This window comes from Podarcis pityusensis (assembly GCF_964106645.2).
Source record: "Podarcis pityusensis genome assembly, chromosome: Z".
NCBI classification, from domain to species: domain Eukaryota; kingdom Metazoa; phylum Chordata; class Lepidosauria; order Squamata; family Lacertidae; genus Podarcis; species Podarcis pityusensis.
Genome location: NC_138044.1, coordinates 44,314,833 through 44,328,307, shown reverse-complemented (window position 1 = coordinate 44,328,307; position 13,475 = coordinate 44,314,833).

Genomic DNA, 13,475 nt, shown 5'->3' with positions numbered 1-13,475 from the left:
TTTACTTCAACTTACCCAGTGTGATTTACTGCTTGCTCACTCCTGTCACTCATCTCTTTCTATCTTCCATTCAAAAAAAGGAAGAGGCATTATCACAGTTGCAGCCAGGCAAAAAAACTAAAAGAGGATGCAGGGGAATTTTATGGGGATATGGGGTGGGGTGTAGAGATGTTGTGTGCAGATGACATAGACCTTCTGAGGATGCTCTACAGAGACACATAAATCATTTTGCCTAAGCCTGCATGGAGTTCTGCACAAAGGCAGTTGCCTGCAAATGTGACATGAAGGTTGGCAATATTAACCCCACCACATGGGAATCCCTTGCAGATGATTGCAGTGCCTGGAGACAGACAGTCAGGTCATGTATCCAGAACAGCAACCAGAAGGGGAATAACAGCTGGGAGGAGCACAGAGAGAAGAAATGCTGTAGTGTATCTGTAGCAGCACAACTGGACACAAACATCTGCTCCAACTTCAATAAATCAGGACCAGGCAGCAGAAGGCCCCCAGTCAGCACACCCACTCAACAGGGACAAATGTAAGGTCCTGCACTTCGTCAGGAAGAACCAGCTGAACAAATATCAAATGAAAGACACCTGGATTGACAGTAGTACATGTGAAAAGGACCTTGGGGTCTTAGAAGGCCACAAACTTAACATGAGTCAGCAGTGTGATGTGGTAGCAAAAAAGAAATAAAGGCTAATGCTATTCTAGACTGCATCAATGTTAGAATACTGTCTGAATCAAGGGAAGTAATAGTACTGCTTTGGTACTATTCTACCTTGGTCAAACCACACCTGGAGTACTGTGTCCAGTTTGGGGCACCACAATTTAAGAAGGATGTCCTCTATTCTAGGACACGCCCTCTTTTTCATACATAGAGTCTTCATAGCAATCCATGGCTAAAAGTAGAAGTCAGCAAATGTGTCCTCTTTTTTGCTCTTCAGAATATAGCAACCCAGAGGAGGGCAACATAGATGATTAAAGTTCTGGAAACCAAGCCTTATGAGGAATGGCTGAAGGAGTTGGGTATGTTTAGCCTGGAAAAGAGAAGACTGAGAGGAGATATGATAGCCATCTAGAACTATATAAAGGGCATGTGACAACATGGAAGATGGAGCAAGTTTGTTTTCTCCTGCTCTGGAGGTTAGGGCCTGAACCAATGGCTTCAAGTTACAAGAAAGGAGATTCCAGCTAAACATCAGGAAGAATTCTGGTTGTAAGAGCTGTTTAATAGTTTGATAGGACTCCGTCAGAAGGTGGTGGACTCTCCTTGGAGGCTTTTATGTAGAGGTTAGATGGCCATCTGTCATGGATGCCTTTGTTGAGATTCCTGTATTGCAGGAAGTTGGACTAGATATGATCCTTGGGGTCCCATCGAACTCCACAATTCTGTGAGGCAGGTGGAACCATCCATCTCATGATGAAAAACAGTGACTCTTTCTCCCTTCACCCCTCAGAAGATTACATTTCAAAGAGGAAATGGGATTTTCTTTTACTTAAAAATTGCTTTGCAGAATGTTTGTGGTCTTTCAAATGAAGCAGTTGCTGCAGCTGAGGAACCAGTGGTCATGTGATTCAATTTGTGGGATTGCAGCTGGTAAATATTAAAGGTCATAATGGATATAAATCTTGATTATGCTTTGCAGAATCTAGTGAGGACACACTCATTTAAGCCAAGATTATATTGTCTTTTGCAGACAGCCAGTGTTATGATGGTTTATTGTGGATTTCTTGCTTCTGCTTCTTTCATAAATTAAAAAGAGCACACAAGGAATTAACAGTGGGACTGTGGGATAGGAAATTAACCTTGTGCCCTCAGTAAAGCTTTACTAGACTAGCTTTGGCGCATTGGCTAATTAAAGGTAGGCATTTAAAATACCCCCCCAACAAAAAAAAAAGGGCTTACAATAATCCTGGGCTTCCATAATTATTAGCTCAGAGTTGGGAAAAAAATCAGAAATCTCTATGAATATAGCAGTGACAAAAAATATAAGGTAATTCCCTTATGCAATATAATGGGCATTACTGAAACATGGTGGGATGAGAGTCATGACTGGAATGAAGCAACTGAGGTATATACGGTAAATCTATTCAAAGGGAATACCATATGCTGAACAGGAAGGGAAGAGGAGTGAAATTATAAGTAAAGTGATGTGTATACCTGTGAGAAGGAAACAATAATGTCTTCACTGTAGGAGTCTGCTTTAAACTTCCAAGCCAGACATGGATGTTGCCTGCCTAGAGCAGGTGACTAAGTATTAAAAAAGGAAAGCATAGTAGTCATGGGAGACTTCAACTACCCTATGTGTTAGAACTCAAACTCTGCCAACAGTGTATTGCCCAACAAATCCCCCAGTGTATTTATGAAATTTTATTTTCCTGAAGGTAGAAGAAGCAACCAGGAGATCAACTATCTTGGATCTGATCCTCAGCAACAGGGAAGCAATTGCCAATTAGGTGGAAGTAGTGGGAACCTTGGGAGAAAGTGATCATGCCCTACTGGAATTTATTTTACAGAGGAAAGTGGAAGCTGAGTGTAGCCAGATGTGCACTCTGGATCTTAAGAAAGCTGATTTCAAAAAGCTTAAGGAACTACTGGGTGTGATCCCATGGTCAGAAATGTACAAAGAGAAGGGAGTTCATGATAGATGGGGGTTTATTAAATGCACAATTGCAAACTACCAGCAAGAAGGAAAGGTAGTATACATCAAATGACTGCATAAGAAGCTTTCAGGTGAGCTGAGATTTAAAAGGAGCATGCATAAGAAATGGAAGACGGGGGAAATCATGAAGGAAAAGTAGCCAACAGTTAGGGCAGGCTAAAGTTCAGAATGAGCAAACTCAATTAATTTCAGTTGTATCTTCCTTGCTGAATTCTGCAAAAGAAGACTGTGAATAAGGAGGAGGAAGCTGACAGACAGTGCCCACCCACCCCCTGGCTGACTGTAATTAAGAAGGCAGGGTAGATAAGGGCTGGATGAAAGCTGACTGAAGTTGGTGGGGCAGGGTCCCATTCACCCTTATAGAACAGCATTGACTGGTCCATCTTCTCCTCATGGAAACCACATTGGGTAGGGCAATGTGTCACTTGCATGAAACAAACAGAGATGCTTTTCAAATACCCTGAGGCCCCCCCTTTCCAAATTCACAATCTCATCATAATGATTGGCATTTCACTAGTTACTAATAACGTACCCTTCTGTTTACAAGAACTGAAGAAAAGATATTGGCATTTTTGAAGAATGTCAATATTTCCTATGCTTGTGTGCCTATTTAATTAAAATCTTCTAGGCCTTTAAACTGTATTGGGGGGGGGAGGAGTGCTCTATCAACAATTTATTCAAATATATATCCAAAAACTTAATTACAATGTCTACCAAGGTGAAGCTTAGCTTAAGAATAAGCTGCATAAACAAACAGACTGGGACCCCAGCATTAAGAAGATTTGTCATTACATTGTTTGCTTTAAGGAGACAAAACAAAACAATGCTGGTACTTTGGAACAATTTGAGAAGCACACAGGCATAAACAAATGTTTCTAGCTGCTCTCCTCCAAACACAGTAGCAGGATGTTGCATGCTTTTCTGTGGGGGATGTAAGGCAGACTTTCTCCCAAGTAATAGACCTGCTGTGAGCACAGATGGGCACCTTGTGTCAGGCTCAGACAGAATGAAAGAAGAAAGCAGATATATGACATTGCAGATCTCCAAAGTAGCTTCAGCAACAATTAACCTTAGACTGAGAGGGCTAAGGCTGACTGCTATATCATAACATAGCTATGGTATTGCAACAGTGAACCTTAGATTGAGATATAGATATAGGAGCAGTGATTCTGTTCAAATTGTAAACTCCACTTTCACTAATAGGTGCCTCTTCAGTTCAAGAGGTCCCGCCCACTTCCATTGCTTTTGTGACGGATTCTTCTGAGTCAGAAGAAGTCTGTGTCATCCTTGGGCTGGGGCTTCTGGGGCTGGCACTGTTTTCAGTTTGCTTTCTGAAGTCTGAAGTCTCATTCCCTGCAGAAGGGGTATTTGACCCCTGGGTCATGAAGCCCATAACTTTTTGTGGGGGTACATAATCTTATCTTATTGCTTCATGGTCAAATGCACCTTAAATGTCACCTGAAGATCTGCAACCAAATATTTGGCAAGTTATTTTAAAATAACATCTAATCATTCAGTTCTGCAGCTCTCAGCCACATGTGTAGCTCACCTCTTCATGGTGCTCTCTGTCATCGTTGGTCTAGAACTCCCATCATCACTTTCCATTGTTCATTTTACTTACAAACCCCTTCACTATAGGGGTGAAACTGCCAATAGGTTTAACTTCATCTCCACAGTGTGTATTTGCAAAGTCTGTCTGTTTCACTACTGCTTGTGCACAATGTTGTCCTGTGCACAATGTTTCCCCTGCCCTACAACAGCTGCAAGATGTTTTGCACCCAAATCACTGGGTTGTATTGAACTAAACTCTACTACAGCTGACTCATTGAAATAAATGGACCAAAGATAGTTATGTCCATTAATTTCAATGGCTTGTATCCAATGCTTGTCCTACTCAGAGCAGACCAACTGCAATTAATATGCACCACTTACTTAAGTCATTAATGTCAATTCTGAGTGAGGTTAGCAAATTTCATGGGTTAGAATTGGATGAAGAACCATCTGCTATAACAACCTGAAACTAGACATCTTGCTCAAAGATACTTTTCTTTTGTTGCTTCCTGTATGATAGCTGCTCTCTCTGGATCCATGACCAGGGTCCTGGAACTGCAATATCCACACTGGACATTGAAGCTCATGAGCTGTTGCATCAAGCCCAATAAAACCTAAGTATGTGTTTCTGCATTAGTGTGCATGTTCTCATCCACTCTCCCACCCCAACACCATCCTCACCTCCATCCCTCTTTCCATCATTCCCTCTCCCATCTCAGTTAAAATTCAGCTAGCAAGCTCTTAGGAACAGGACCAGTTTGTCTGTTTATGCTACTTTGCTAACAATCTTTATACACCGACTTTTTCTTACCAATAATTCTGTGGATGTTTTTTTGTAAACATGATTGCATTTCTTTTAACAAAATAAATAAATCCAAAACCAATGAAAAATTTATGAATAGATTGGGACAAAATTATGCAGGTGGAAATGTCTGGTGTCTTCTCAAAGGATGCATTCAGCACAGCATGCCATCTTCATAGCTCTTTGCCAATCAGTTGCATTATCTTCCACCCTCAAATTTGAGTGGCGTGACTTTGGTGATGTTACAGTTGTTGCAAGAGAGCATATCACTGAAAAGCCATCTGTTTTGCAGAGAAAAGAGGGAGGCTTTTTGTATGTGGGCTGTTGTTTTTTGTTCTCTTGTCTAAAATTTTCTCCCATAAAAAGCATAGTCTGGCCCTAAATCTTGGGCTACACATTTTGCATCAGATCTCCATGGCTCAGAATGTCACTTGTCTTAGGAATAGGAGAGAAAATTGATTCAGTTCACATTTAAAGTCAAACCTAATCCCCACTTTCTGAAACAATGCGCAGACTGAAACACAGCCATCTTTCAAAATCCATGTCTCTGAATTTTGCAGTGCAGTTCTCCTGCTAACTAATGTGTACATAAATCATAGAATCATAGAGTTGGAAGGGTCCCCAAGGGTCATCTAGTCCAACCCCATGAAATGTAGGAATCCTGCCCACAGCCATCACTAGGTGGCTGTATATACTGGAGTGTGCATAAAGATGCATTTATTACTGAAATAGCACACACCCTATCATTTGTCCAGCTTGTACCTTTCTGGCCCTGCATGGACATAGTGAAACATAGGCAGCCCTATAGTTTCAGTGCCGTATCTGAAGCTCAAGGCTTCCTTTTAATCAAAAAATGAAAAATGTCTGGGAGGTGGATAATAAGAAGGTGTTATAAAGAAAACATTGACAGATCCTTGATTATACAATTATAAACAACAGTGGGATGAAGCTAATGATTGTAGACAGATCGATGTAAAAGAAAGACAAGGAGATGAAAATTATATGAATAAATGTTTCTCATATGTAGAAGTGGAAGTTGGCAGAAAGAGTAATGTTGTTGAATGAACTCCCCCTTCCCATCCCCCACACCCACTCAACACCCATAAGATATTCTATATACAGAGGGCAGTTTGATATGGAAGCCGAAGTATCTTTAAAAGTGAAACCAGATCAAAGAGCATATGCCAAAAAAGGAAGAAAAGGACATGAATTTTTCAAAGGTGACTCAAAGCCATCTGAGCTAAACAAATTGGAAAAGATGGCATTCCAACTGGAGAAGGTGAAATAAAAGGCCAGTGAGTTTGTGAGCAAAGTGTCACACAGAGAGAAAATGCCCCAAAGTGGATGTTGACGATGTACTAGTGAAAAATGATCAGAAGAAGACCTAGCTTACACGTCAGCTTGTTCAATCTGGTTGCTGACCTCCAACATCAAGAGAGAGGCTGCCACTATCAGGGAATTCCAGGCCACAGACATGGGAACAGGCTGATGGAGGAGGATGTGTTAGGGTAGATGGTTGCAGTTTGGGGAAATTAGGCAGGGCTGTTTGTGGAGGGTTTGCATAATAACACTGTGGACGTCTCTCATGAGACAAAAAATCCTATTGGCCTTGATGGCCCTATGGCTGCAGGTGATAGCTCAGGAGCTGGAGTACAGTTCCATTATTCCTGACCAGTGGCCATGTTGGTTAGGACTAATGAGAGCTGGAGTTCAACAAAATCTGGAGGACTACAGATTCCTCATCACTGCATAGCCACTTCTGGCATCCTTTTGATCCTTTAACGCATGTAATATACTCAAACCTCTTGCCCTGGTGAACAACCTGGCCACCAAATGGGCTCCATAAAGTGGAAGAGGTGAATGTGTCAATGCCTGAGCCATTCAGATGTTTCAGGGGCTAGCCAGGGATTTGACTAGTGCACCAGTCATATCAGCCAGAAAATCCCCCAGAACCATCTGGAAACACATTGGATCCATCAGCAGTAAAGTCCTGAACCACCCAGAGTCAGACACCTCAGCATGGATGTTGAAGTCCCCTACAACCAGATATCTGGGAGTCCTCAACACTGCTTCTGAGACCAGCTCCATCCACTCAGGCAGGGAGACTGCTGAGCAGTGAGGCAGGCAGAATTCCTAATCTGTCCAGATTGGCCAATGCCAGGAGCAAAAACTTTAGATCTCCCCACAACTAGACAGAGATCCTGGGGAGAGAGATGGAATCTCTATAGGTCTACAGCAGCCCCACCCCCTCCCTAACTTTCAAGTCTGCCTTGATGCTACACTGAGTACCCAAGTGGGTACAAGTGGGTGAGACTTGATGTCATGCTTCTGACCCATTCAAGTCTCAGTGATACAGACCAAGTTGGTCTCCTCTTCCATAATCAGATGATGGATGAGGGAAGTCTTACTCGGGAGCTGACCTGGCATTCAGCAACAGCAGCTGCAGACTCAAGGGTTGGCTGATAGGACAACCACAATTTCCCAAGGTTGGAGGAGGGGCTGGGACATGGCACAGTCACTAACTGCCCATGCCATGTAACCCTTAGCTGGCTGCAAGCCTCACATCATACCTCCCCTTGCCCAGAACTGCAATTGGGGCCACCCCTGTTCTCCCCAGCTCCTCTCAACCCCAGGCACATCATGTCCCTTAATAGATATTTTAAAAACCACAAAAAACATTTATTTTTTTTTTAAAAAAGAAGAAGTTTAAAAGCAGTTTAAAAGCTTTCAAACATTTTAAACAATCAGGGCAATAATAACAGAGCTCTCCCCACAAAACGACCCAACCCAAGAATCTGTTCAGCTGCCTCTGCTTTTGTAGCTAGTGTAAGTCTGGCTCCTGCCCTCCCAGGCCAGGTGGGAAATGCCTGCAAGGCAGGAGGCAGGTCTTCTGGGATTTGCAGCCAAGAGAGCCCCTGGCCTTTTCAGCAGCCTTAGTCAGTTGGGGCCTGCCCTACCAGGCCAAGTGGAAATTTTCTATATCAACACTGGTTAAAGCTTGTACCCATGGACTGTGCCAGAGGCCAGGCAAGAAATGCTTGCCTTTCATCACCAGAACTTAATATATCCTTGCTGTAGATTGTATGGCATATAAGAACAAAGGGTAAAGGGAGGTCATCTCATGGTTTTAACAAAACCCACAAACTTGAAGCAATTCTCCACATTGTCTTTAAATTTTACTGTTTATGTTACACCTCTCCTTATTCTGTTGTAACATCCCTCCACCCCAAAGATACTACCCTTATTAGTTTGTTGCAGGGGCAGAGGATTGGGGGGGGGGGGGCTTTAGCAAAGAGATTTGAGATTGTAGTCCACTAAACTGTGTTCAGTGTGTACGCACTGAAATAAATTTGACATTAGTTCATCAGCAGCCCTTATTTTCTTACCCTTTTCGTCTTTTTGTTGTCCTTATTTTCTCACTGTGTGTTTTAAAACTAATTCCACATCTATCTGCTGGTTGGGATGCCAGCCAAGGTGGCTTTTTGGTCTGACCCAGCGGGGTTCTTCTCATGGCCTTACATCACTTTATGGTTCATGGGTTTCTCATCCTTCCTTTTGCCCTCTTAGAAAATTTCACACATCTAATAGATTCTATTTCATTCATTTCCTATCTGGATGGGTCCAGCTTCTGACTTTAATTTTTAATTCTCAGTCTCAGCATACATTTCTTATGTTGTTCCTAGGGAACCAATTACAGGCTCCCTAACATCTTTTTTCCTGCTATTTTTTTATCATTATGAGTCAAAAATGGTTGAAATATAGATGGCTGAGGGACTCTAGCTTTGGACTGGTTACACAAATGTAAGAAATATTTGTATGTATGTGCTTAAATCCTGCCCTTCAGACAACATTCCACCATTTTTCTGGATGTTGTCTGCCTGTCTGACCTTCCAGTAACGTATCCCCTTCCGTTTTATTTTTATAGCTATGGCATTCAATATCTGCTTCTTCAGTTCTTTAAACAGCCTGAGATAGAGATTATCAGCATCTGCTTTGAATATTATAAATGATGCACTTAAAAACCTTTTTTTTTCTTTTTTGTTGAATGCAGATTTACCACCCCAAGTCTACATTTATGTGATGGAGGGGGTGGGGGGAGATCCTAGGCACCATATGTATAAAGCATTATTACACTACTTTAAATAGTCATTAGGTGGACATGGGTGGCGCTGTGGTTTAAACCACAGAGCCTAGGGGTTGCCGATCAGAAGGTTGGTAGTTTGAATCCTCACGACAGGATGAGCTCCCATTGCTCAGTCCCTGCTCCTGCCCACCTAGCAGTTCAAAAGCACGTCAAAGTGCAAGTAGGTAAATAGGTACTGCTCTGGTGGGAAGGTAAACAGCATTCCCGTGAGCTGCTCTGGTTCGCCAGAAGTGGCTTAGTCATGCTAGCCACATGACCCGGAAGCTATCTGCGGACAAACGCCAGCTCCCTCAGCCTGTAAAGCGAGATGAGCACCTAGCGGGCAAGGGTACCTATACCTTTAAATACCGGTAGTCATTGTAAGCATTCTAAGCATGTAATGCTTAGGTGATTCCCAAGGTGTCCTGCTCATGGTCATGTCGGGACAAGACAGGTGTTTATACATAGCCGTCTGCATGCAACAACATTACTAGACCATAAAAAAATAGTGTGTGGTCCTACATGAGACACCTAGCATGACCATTGGAGACATGTAAATAACAACTGCACCAAAGCACTACCAGTATAATGAAGGATTGTCTGCACCATAAATAAAAGACTGAATCATTCGCTCTCTTTTTTAAAAAAATGTATTTAATGATTTTCAGTTACAGGTGAATTAGATATAAAAAAGAGAGAAAAGAGAGAATAATATCAACAATAACAATAACAAAAAATTGGAGTAAAGAGCCATCACAAAAAGGGAAAAATAAAATAGATGCAATCCCAGTTGTGGTTCATTGGATGTACAGTAGTCAGAGGCAAGTGTTATTCCACTATGTTCCGTGTGATGCTGGCATATGGGAGCCATGCTCATTAGTTTGTGCATATTCAACAAAATATACCGTTGCAAAAAAAAAGTTTTTCTTTTTCTTTCCAGTACAGTGCTCTCACTGTGAGGCTGCAAGTTTGTCTCTAAGTATAGAGCCCCATTGCCATAATAATAATAATAATAATAATAATAATAATAATAATAATTTATTACTTATATCCTGCCCATCTGGCCGGGTTTCCCCAGCCACTCTGGGCAGCCATTAAAAACTTCTCTAGACAGGTCTGCCTTCAGATGTCTTCTAAATGTCAGGTGGTTGTTTATTTCTTTGACATCTGATGGGAGAGCGTTCCAGAGGGTGGGCGCCACTACCGAGAAGGCCTTCTGCTTAGTTCCCTGTAGCTTTGCTTCTCGCAGTGAGGGAACCGCCAGGAGGCCCTCGCCACTGGACCTCAGTGTCTGGGCAGAATGATGGGGGTGGATATGCTCCTTCAGGTATGCTAGCCCTTTTATTTATTTATTATATTTCTTCCATGGCAAAACTCCATATGGTGTGCTAGGTAGCTGTGTCTTGCGCTTTCAGTTGATGGGACTCCAAAACAGTTTCAGTAAATAACTGCAAAGTAGAACAGAGAGGGTTTATCCTCCTAGGAGCACATGCATACAGACAGTGCATTGGAACTGAGCAAAGGCATTTTAATAAATAAAGGTAATAGAAGTATTGACTTTGCATAGTGGAACCTGTTGGAATTATTTTGTTGCCCCATATCAATTTTTCCCTCTCAAACAAAGTCCCCTTACAACGACAAGCGCACACATTTCTCCTAGTTTGATTAGTGTTGCCTTCTGAAAGAGGCTCATAAAAATTGCAGTCATGGAAATTCTCTCTTGCATCATACAGGTCATGCAATAATAAGGAACTTTCAAAAGCAGATGTCAAACCAACAAATAGCAGAGGTTACAGAGAAGGATATTTTATACAACAAGTCGATTTTATACCACAACAAAGGAACAAGTATATAATCTGGAGCCCTGAAAGATTAAAACAAAAAACTGAAAATCATCGCCGTTAATGAAAGCAGTGCAAAGGCTTAATTGATCTGGCCAGTCAGAATTACTACATTCAGTAGAAAAATATTCCCCTTTGTTCCTGTATAAATAATAAGTAATTTAAAAACTAACAGTCTAGACATAGAAGGGTCAGTGCATAAATATGCTAACAGACCTGACAGAACAGAAAAATTGCATGGTTCAGGCCAAAGGTCCACTGTTTCCCATAATGACCAATCATATGCTTTCACGAAGTCCTCAGACAGGCTGTCAGTATGTTCTAGTCAGAAAGACTAGTTCCCACATGTATGCACACAGCTTAATTTCTCTGCCCTTGATAAATGGAAGCTAAATGGAAGCTAAATTGGAAGCCTTGGAAAAGCATCGAGTTTGACATGATATGAAATGTACAGAAGTTTCATCTATGCTATTATAGTCACTTTCATATGCATGGCATCACAGAATAATATAATTTTAGAGTTGAAAGGGACCTCAAGGGCCATCTAGTCCAACCCCTTTGAATGGAGGAGTACATACTTGCTAATGTACTCCTCAGGCGACGAACATGCATGTGTGGAAAAGCTCAGTGTTGTCTAACTAATACTTCCCATTGATTTCAACAGGATATATGTATGCAATTGCCTAGCTCTTGATTTGGAAAAGATAAGACTTATAAATTCCTAGAAGATGGATCTTTATATTTTGAAACTCTGTTTTAGAACTAGTTCTCACACACATCTGTGTAAGTAAATTGTTACCCATGGTAATTTTAATCCATTTAGATTTCTTCAGAAAATAATGGTTGAAGGAAGAGCTGAGTTATGGAGCTATAGGGTGAGAGTCAAGTAGGTCATACTCAGAGTTAGACCCACTGAAATGGATGAATTTACCTGTGTCTTCTCCGTGTATGACTAACATTGAATATAACATATATAAAGTGTAAGATGGAGCTATTTCTACTTCAGGGTACTGCAGGCATGTCCAAAGTCCGTTTCAGGGACCTAATCCGGCCAGCTGGTTGGTTTAATACGGCCCCTGTGGCAGTTTATTTCCTGGGGTAAAATCCTACAAAAACCCCTCAACAGTCCTAAAAAAAGGTAACAACTTTGGTTGGCCCTTTGGTCAGCCCTCACGGCCCTTCACTTCATCAAATCTGGCCCTCTTTGAAAAAAGTTTGGATAGCACTGAAGAGTTAAAAGTCAAAGAGTTCAAGAGAAGCAGAGAAGGGGGTGCTGGATGTCAGGAGCTGCATTCTCTCTCGTGTGCGGCAGAGTGTGTGTGACTACTGGATCACATGCCCTGTGAGTTGACATTCCATTCTTTGGAAGCATGGAAACAGAAGGAACTGTGCGCCACTTCCATCTTCTTTGTTCTTTGTTCTGCCCTGTTGTTGTTCTCTCTCCGAGGACCCCCCCATCCGCTTCCGCTGGGAAAGCACCCCGGTCACCCGCCCCTTCCCATTGTGCCCTGCCCCTCTCCCTGCAAGGGTTCAGGTGAGTGCAAAATGCCTTGGGGCACAGCAAGCTTTTGGGGGGGCTGGGGGGAGGATGCAATGCCAGTGGGATGATGGAGGGGGAGACAGCAGGCAGGGAAGCTGCTGGGCAGGTGGGGGAGGGGATAGACCCCCCCCAAAAAATGAAGAGAGGTGGGTGTGCAGTTGAGGTCCCCCCTCCATTTCGAGTATTCCGAATAGCAATAGGGATGCTATAAACACATGCAGAAATACTAATGTTTCGTAACTTTCAGCTGAGTTTCCTGCATTCCAGGGGTTGGACAACCGATTGCTTAACAGGTTTAATTCCACTTCCCATATTAATCATAATACAAAACAAAACGATACAATATAATACAATCCAAATACCTTTATTGGCATTTCAAGTTAAGACATTTCAAAATGGCATCAGATGCAAAGTCTTTCTTCTTCCTGTTTCCGAGAGATTTTATTATTTTATTAGAGATTTTATTTTATTAGACACACTTGCAAGTGGGGTATTCCAAGATCAGGTACAACTTCATCAGGAAAAACACATCTTAAAAAGTCGCTTGTCCAGCCTCAAGTCCCTCCTTCCACGCCCACAAGAAGGGGCGTGCCAGTTTACAGAAGTATCGCGTCCGCCTCATTAACATTTTACCATTCCACTTCCCATATTAATCATAATAGAATAGAATAGAATAGAATAGAATAGAATAGAATAGAATAGAATACAATACAATACAATACAATACAATACAATACAATACAATCTAAGTACCTTTATTGGCCTTTCAAGTTAAGACATTTAAAAATAGCATCAGATGCAAAGTTTTTCTTCTTCCTGTTTCCTGTTTCCGAGAGATTTGAGTGGGGAAATCCTTTCGATTCCTCAATAATAAGAGGCAGTGGTGTGAGGGAGGCCAGGGCCACATCCACACCATTTAAAGCACTATGAAGCCGCTTTAAACACTCATGGC